Source organism: Moschus berezovskii, chromosome X (genome assembly GCF_049115385.1).
Source record: "Moschus berezovskii isolate FMDL1 chromosome X, NW_MosBer_1.0, whole genome shotgun sequence".
Taxonomy (NCBI): domain Eukaryota; kingdom Metazoa; phylum Chordata; class Mammalia; order Artiodactyla; family Moschidae; genus Moschus; species Moschus berezovskii.
The window spans coordinates 144,109,256-144,117,139 of record NC_142488.1 but is presented as its reverse complement, the minus strand read 5'-3'; positions in this window follow the sequence as shown (position 1 = coordinate 144,117,139).

Genomic DNA, 7,884 nt, shown 5'->3' with positions numbered 1-7,884 from the left:
CACAACTTGGCAATACTCTACTCATTGTTTGCAGTATTATTTTCTCAGTGTGTGTTTTTTCTAGAAAGTTTTATTGCTATGTCCTCAAGTTCACTGATCTTTTCTTCATACATGTCAAATCTGCCATTAGTCAAAACTAGTGTATCTTTTCAATTCAGGAATTGTGGCCTTCATATCTCAAAGTTTATTTAAGCTCTTTTTTATGTCTTTCATGTCCCTATTTAGCATGTTTAACCTTTCCTCTTTTGCACGTATGGAACACAGTTATATATAATGCTGTTTTAATGTCCTTGACTACTATCATCTGTCTCATTTCTAGGTCAGTTTTAACTTATTTTCCTCCTCATTTATGATCCTACTTTCCTGCTTCTTTGAATGGCTAACAATTTTGATTGGATGTCAGAAATTGTGAATTTTACTTTGTTAAATGCTGGATATTTTTGTGTTTCTATAAATAAATATTCTTAAGCATTTTGCAGGGACACAAGTTACTTGAAAACAAGTCACTGGTCTTTTTGAGTCATGCTTTTAAACTCTGGTAAGTGAGTTAAAAGCAGTGGTTAGATTATGGCTAATAATTCATCTCTTCTCAGGCAAAACCACTCTCTATATTTTAACTGAGCCCCATGAACTATGTCATTTTCTACTTTGACTAATGGGAACCAGAATAACTCCCAGACCTGCATGATCTCTGGAGATCGCTGTCTGTGGAGCGCTCTCCCCTCTGAGATTTTGTTCTGCAAGTTCTTGCCACCAAGCATCCCCTAGACCCTCCCCAACTCCATCTCCCCAACTCAAGAAGATGCCCAGCCTCCTCCATTATACACTGTGGCCAATGATCTTTCTCTAGGCAGTAAGTTTGAGCAATCTTAGGACTCACCTCATTTACTTCTCATCTCGTAGAGAACTCTGTTCTTCTTTGCCTGATGTCTAATAAACTGAAAATCATGGTTACATGTGTGTTGTCTGTTTTTATAGTTGTTTGACGTAGGTGTGTATATTTGGTCCCCGTTACTACATCGTGGCCAGAATCAGAAGTCCTATAATTCAAATGTAAAACCAGAATTATCTACATATGACAGTGTCCCCATATTTTGACTTATTCAAATTAAAACCAGGTTGAAAGACTGTGGGACACATATATATGTTAACATAGACATTCGTACAAAAACCCAAAAGTATATAGAGCAAAATAGCAACAATATTTTTCTCTTGCTTGTAGAAATATAACTGATTTTTAAATTGTCTCATTTGTGCTTTCAATGTTTCTAACCCTTCTAAGATACATAAGAATTACCAAAGGATACATGTATATGTGGTGCGTCCCTGATGGCTCAGCAGGTAAAGAATCTGCCTACAATGCAGGAGGCACAGGAGATGTGTGTTTGATCTCTGGGTCAGGAAGATCCCCTAGAGAAGGAAATGGCAACCCACTCTAGTATTCTTGCCTGAAAAATCCCATGGACGGAAGAGCCTGGTGGGCTGCAGTCCATAGGATCACAAAGAGTCAGACCCAACTGAATGACTAAGCACACACATGTGTATGTATGGCTGAGTCCCTTTGCTGTCCATCTGAAACTATCACAACATTGTTAATCAGCTGTACTCTAATACGAAATAAAAAGTTTAATTAAAAATAATTGCCATTATAATAACAAAATACTTTAAATATTTAAAAAATATGATTTAGGCTACCAAAAATAAACACTCATTATCAAGATGTTTTGTTTTTAATATTGATTAACTTCTTGCTGGATTCTTTTCAGCCTCTGGCATGCTGACTGATTATGTAACTGTAAAGAAACAAAAGAATACAATTAGTAGGCTATGTGTAGTCATCCAACTTCTCTCAGTTTCAAATACAATCCTTCACAGTTAAGAATCTTTCTTATCTTTAAAATCATCTTTCAGAAAAACTAATAATATTTTTAAAAGGGGAAATTAAATATTTATGTTCCTGAGTCAGTCACTGGATTGGGAAGTTCTTCTGGAGAAGCGAATGGCAACCCATTCCAATATTCTTGCCTGAAAAATTTCATGGACAGAGGAGCCTTCCAGGGTACAGTCCAAAGGGGTCACAAAACAGTGAGACATGACTGAGCATGAGCAAAAACAAAGATATTTATATTTAAGTCATAGGCCCAATGCAGGCTTCCCAGGTGACACTAGTGGTAACGAACCCACCTGCCAATGCAGGAGACGCCAGAGATATGGCTTCCATTCCTGGTCCTGGAAGATCTCCTGGAGGAGGACATGCCAATCCACTCCAGTATTCTTGCTTGGGAAATTCCAAGGACAGAGGAGCCAGGTGGGCTGCAGTCAATGGGGTCACCAAGAGTTGGATGCAATTGAGCATGCATGCACGCATGCATATTCCCAATGACATGATATTGGATCCAATATTTATAGGAAGGATTGTATGTAGGCAATATTGGCAGGAGGAATTATCATGACTAATTTCATTACTATAAGTATTGTTTATATGTCCGTTGTAAAAACTTGTTTATATGTCTCTCGTAAACCTCATAATAAACAAATTGTTATTTAAAATGTGTTTTTAGTCTTTAATGTCATTAATTCTGAATCATCAGTAAAAATGTACTTTTAAAAACACTGATTGTCTTAAGAATGAAGCAATACTTTCATAACAATGCCCCACATTTCTTTAATTCAACACATTGGAAAAGGGAATGGCAATCCACTCCAGTACTCTTGCCTGGAGAATTCCATGGACAGAGAAGCCTGGCAGGCTGCAGTCCATGGGGTCGCAGAGTCAGAAATGACTGAGCGACTAACACACACACACACACACACACACACACACACACACACACATTCATAGCTTTAAGTTAATACATGCTTATCTTTCAAAAACTGAACACCATGTAAAAAGAACTGTGATTTTTAATTTTGTTAAAACTTCTCTGCAATAGATAATACATGCTTAGTTGTTAGCTGTATCTTTCATAGTTCTTTTGTGCATTGACAATTTCTCCATTTTAATGTTTTAATTCACACACTATACTAGTAAAGCCATGAATGGCTTCCCTCATATTGATATGATTTCATATTTTTGTGCCTCAGAAATTTTCTTGCCACTTTATCATTTATTCTTTGACCTTTGTGCAACTCATCAATCCCTATTTTTTACCAAATTATTTTGTTCCAAAGATGTTTCTATAGATTTTCAGTTACAAAAAAATGGGCATGTAATTTATTTGCAATGGAATAATCTTATATGGTTGGGCTTCCCTGGTGGCTCAGTGGTAAAGAATCTGCCTGCCAACGTAGGAGACCCAGGTTTGATCCTTGGGTTAGGAAGATCCCTTGGAGAAGGAAAGGGCAACCCACTCTATTATTTTTGCCTGGGAAATCCCATGGACAGAGAAGCCTGGTGGGCTGCAGTCCATGAGGTCACAAAGAGTCAGACATGACAGAGTGACTAAACAACAACACAGTCTTATAATACTTTTTATTTTCCCTTTTAAAAATATAGGTTCATATTCTCCAAAAAGGAATAAAAGAGAAGTAATAAATACCAATATCTTTATCAGTGCTTTTTCAAACCAATCTTGTTTTATATATAACCAGAATTTTTCCCTAGCAAAACAGTAACTGTTCCTTGGGCATGCTATGTTGCTTCAGTTGTGTCCGATTCTTTGTGACCCCAAGGACGGTAGCCCACCAGGCTCTGTCCATGGAATTCTCCAGACAAGAATACTGGAGTGGATTGCCATTTCCTCTTCCAGAGGATCTTCCCGACCCAGAGACTGAACCTGCGCCCCTTATATCTCCTTCATTGCAGACAGGTTCTTTACCACCAGTGCCACCTGGGAACCCAACTGGTCCTTATTTTTGTATAATATAATGTTGTCCCTTTACATGCGTTTTATGTAGATCTACATGATTTATTGGTTATTCCAAATTTTTAAACATTACACATTACTACTACATTCAAGGGAGCTTCCCTAGTGGATCAGATGGTAAAGAATCTACCTGCAATACAGGAGACTTGGATTCAATCCCTGGGTCGGGAAGATTCCCTGGAAAAGGAAATGGCACTCCTGTATTCTTGCCTGGAGAATTCAATGGACAGAGAAGCCTGGCAGGCTCCAGTCCATGGGGTCAAAGAGAGTGGGACACAACTGAGAGACTAACACACATATAGTTTCCACCTAGGGTTCAACTTACTTTTCTTTTCACAGTTTCTTACAGTGGAAACTTAGATTTTTGAGTTATGCTGTGTCTTGCTTTGTAATCTTACGCATTTAATGACATAAATTTCTCTCTACATACTGCAATAGCTGAGTCCCACAAACTCTAATATGTTGTATTTTTATATTAATTCACTTCAAATTATTTTCTAATTTCCCTCAAGAATTTATTGTGAAACATGAGGTAGGCAAAATGTGCTTAATCTCTAACTACTTGGAGAATTTGCAGAAATCTTGTATTCTGTAATTCCATTATGAGGAGAGAATATGCTTTGCACAATGTAAATTCTTTTACATTTGTTAAAGGTTGTTTTATGATCTGTTTTGGTTAATATTCCACATGTACTTGAAAATAATGTATATTTTTCTGTTGTTGTGTGACGTAGTCTCCAAATGCTAATTAGATGAAATTGGTTGATAATGTTATCTGAGTCCTTCAATATTTCTTTCCTTGCATATTTTCTGTCCATCTTTTCTTCACATTTACTCAGAGATGAGTGTCATGGTCTGCAAACATTAGTACAATTGTAGATTTGACTGTCTGTACTTTTAGTTCTATCAGTTTTTATTTTATGTATTTTGCAGCACTGCTTTTATTTTTTTAATTTATTTATTTTAATTGGAAGCTAATTACTTTACAATATTGTAGTGGTTTTGCCATACATTGACATGAATCTGCCATGGGTGTATATGTGTTCCTCATCCTGAACACCCCTCCCACCTCCCTCCCCATCCCATCCCTCTGGGTCATCCCAGTACACCAGCTCTGAGCACCCTGTCTCATGCATCGAACCTGGACTGGCAATCTGTTTCACATATGGTAATATACATGTTTCAACGCCATTCTGCCAAATCATCCCACCCTCGCCTTTTCCCAGAGTCCAAAAGACTGTTCTATACATCTGTGTCTCTTTTGCTGTCTCGCATACAGGGCTATCATTACTATCTTTCTAAATTCCATATATATGCGTTAGTATACTGTATTGGTGGTTTTCTTTCTGGCTTACTTCACTCTGTATAATAGACTCCACTTTCATCCACCTCATTAGAACTGATTCAAATGTATTATTTAAATGGCTGGGTAATATTCCATTGTGTACATGTACCATAGCTTTCTTATCCATTCATCTTCTGATGGACATCTAGGTTGCTTCCATGTCCTGGCTATTATAAACAGTGCTGCGATGAACACTGGGATACACGTGTCTCTTTCAATTCTGGTTTCCTTGGTGTGTATGCCCAGGAGTGGGATTGCTGGGTCATATGGCAGTTCTATTTCCAGTTTTTAAGGAATCTCCACACTGTTCTCCATAGTGGCTGTACTAGTTTGCATTCCCACCAACACTGTAAGAGGGTTCCCTTTTCAACACAACCTCTCCAGCATTTATTGCTTGTAGACTTTTGGATAGCAGCCATTCTGACTGGCGTGAAATGGTACCTCATTGTGGTTTTGATTTGCATTTCTCTGATAACGAGTAATGTTAAGCATCTTTTCATGTGTTTGTTAGCCATCTGTATGTCTTCTTTGGAGAAATGTCTGTTTAGTTCTTTGACCCATTTTTCACCGGGTCATTTACTTTTCTGGAATTGAGCTGCAGGAATTGCTTGTATATTTTTGAGGTTAATTCTTTGTCAGTTGCTTCGTTTGTTATTATTTTCTCCCATCCTGAAGACTGTCTTTTCACCTTGCTTATAGTTTCCTTAATTTGCAAAAGCTTTTAAGTTTAATTAGGTCCCATTTGTTTATTTCGGCTTTTATTTCCATTACTCTGGGAGGTGGGTCATGGAGGATCCTGCTGTGATTTATGTCGGAGAGTGTTTTGCCTATGTTTTCCTCTAGGAGTTTTATAATTTCTGGTCTTATATTTAGATCTTTAATCCATTTTGAGTTTATTTTTGGGTATGGTGTTAGAAAGTGTTCTAGTTTCATTCTTTTACAAGTGGCTGACCAGTTTTCCCATCACCACTTGTTAAAGACATTGTGTTTTCTCCATTGTATATTCTTGCCTCCTTTGTCAAAGATAAGTTGTCCATAGGTGGGTAGATTTATCTCCGGGCTTTCTATTTTGTTCCTTTGATCTATATTTCTGTCTTTGTGCCAGGACCATATTGTCTTGATGACTGCAGCTTTGTAGTATAGCCTGAAGTCAGGCAGGTTGATTCCTCCAGTTCCATTCTTCTTCCTCAAGATTGCTTTGGCTTTTCGAGGTTTTTTGTATTTCCATATAAACGCAGGACTGCTTTTAGGTGCATGCATATTTAGGATTGTCAAGTCTTCTTGATGAGTTCTTATGTAACTAATATTCCAGTTTATTTATGATAAATTTTCTTCTAGTAAAATCAATTTATTCTGATATTGATGTAGTCACTCCATGTTTTTAATTTCTTACTTTAATATTTTAAAATTATTGAACATCAAAATTATCTTTTTATTTCAATGTACTTTTAAAGTTTCTCTATAGATTCATGTAACTACAACTACATTAAGACTCAGAATAGTACCATAACTGTCCTCACACACACAGAGACACACACACACCTCTTATGCTGTTCTTTTATACTCTTACCCTCTTCACACATCTAGCTTTGACAACCACTCAACTGTTCTCCATCACTGTACCTTTGCCTTTTCATGAATGTCATATAAATGGAAGAATAGAGTAAGTAACTTTTTGAGGCACTTTCACTCAGGAAAATCCCTTTGAGGTTCATTCAAGTTCTGTGTATCAATAGCTCATTATTTCTTCTTGCTCAGTGGTAGTCCATTGGTTGGATGCACCAGTTTGTTTATCCATTCAGCCATTTAAAGACACTTGGGTTGTTTCTAGATTTTGGCAAACATGAATGTAACTCCCATAAACTTTCATATGTAGGTTTCTATATGAACATAAGTTTTTATTTCTCACAGGAATGGCTTTGCTGAGTTATATGTGTATCTTTATAAAAATTTACCAAATCATTTTCCACAGAGCTGTGTTATTTTATATCCCTCACTTATGTGTGAGAGTTCAAGTTGTTCTTCATCCTTGATAGCACTTCGTAGTGTCATTTTTAAAACATTTTTAGTCTTTCTCAAATATGTGTTATGATATCTCATGATGGCTTTAATTTTCATTTCTCTTATGGCTGATGGCACAGAATAAATTTTCATGTGCTTATTTTCCATTCATATTTCCACTTCACTGATGTGTCTACTGGCATCACTTGCCCATTTCCTTAACTGAGTGGTTTATTTTCTAATATTTGAGTTTTGAATGCTGTTTATATTTTCTGGCTATAAGTCCTTTATTGGGTATCTAATTTGCAAATATAATCCTTCCAGCTTGACTTTTTATTCTGTGTTTCTCAGAGTGAAAGTTTTAAATTTTGAGGAAATCAAATTTATCATTTTATGCTTAAGACCTCTTTGCCTAACCTCAGGTCATGAAGATTTTCTCCTTTGTTTTTATTTTTTAAATTTTATATTTTTCATTTACCCATTAGATTTATTATGTATTTATATAAATTATGAAGTTTTGATATTCATTTTTAACATAAGATTGTCTAACTGTTCCAAAACAATTTATTAAAAAGCCCAAATTTCTCAATTAAATTGTTTTAATCTTTTATAAGGGCTTCCTAGGTGGTGCTAGTGGTAAAGAATCTACCTGCCAATGAAGGAAACACAACT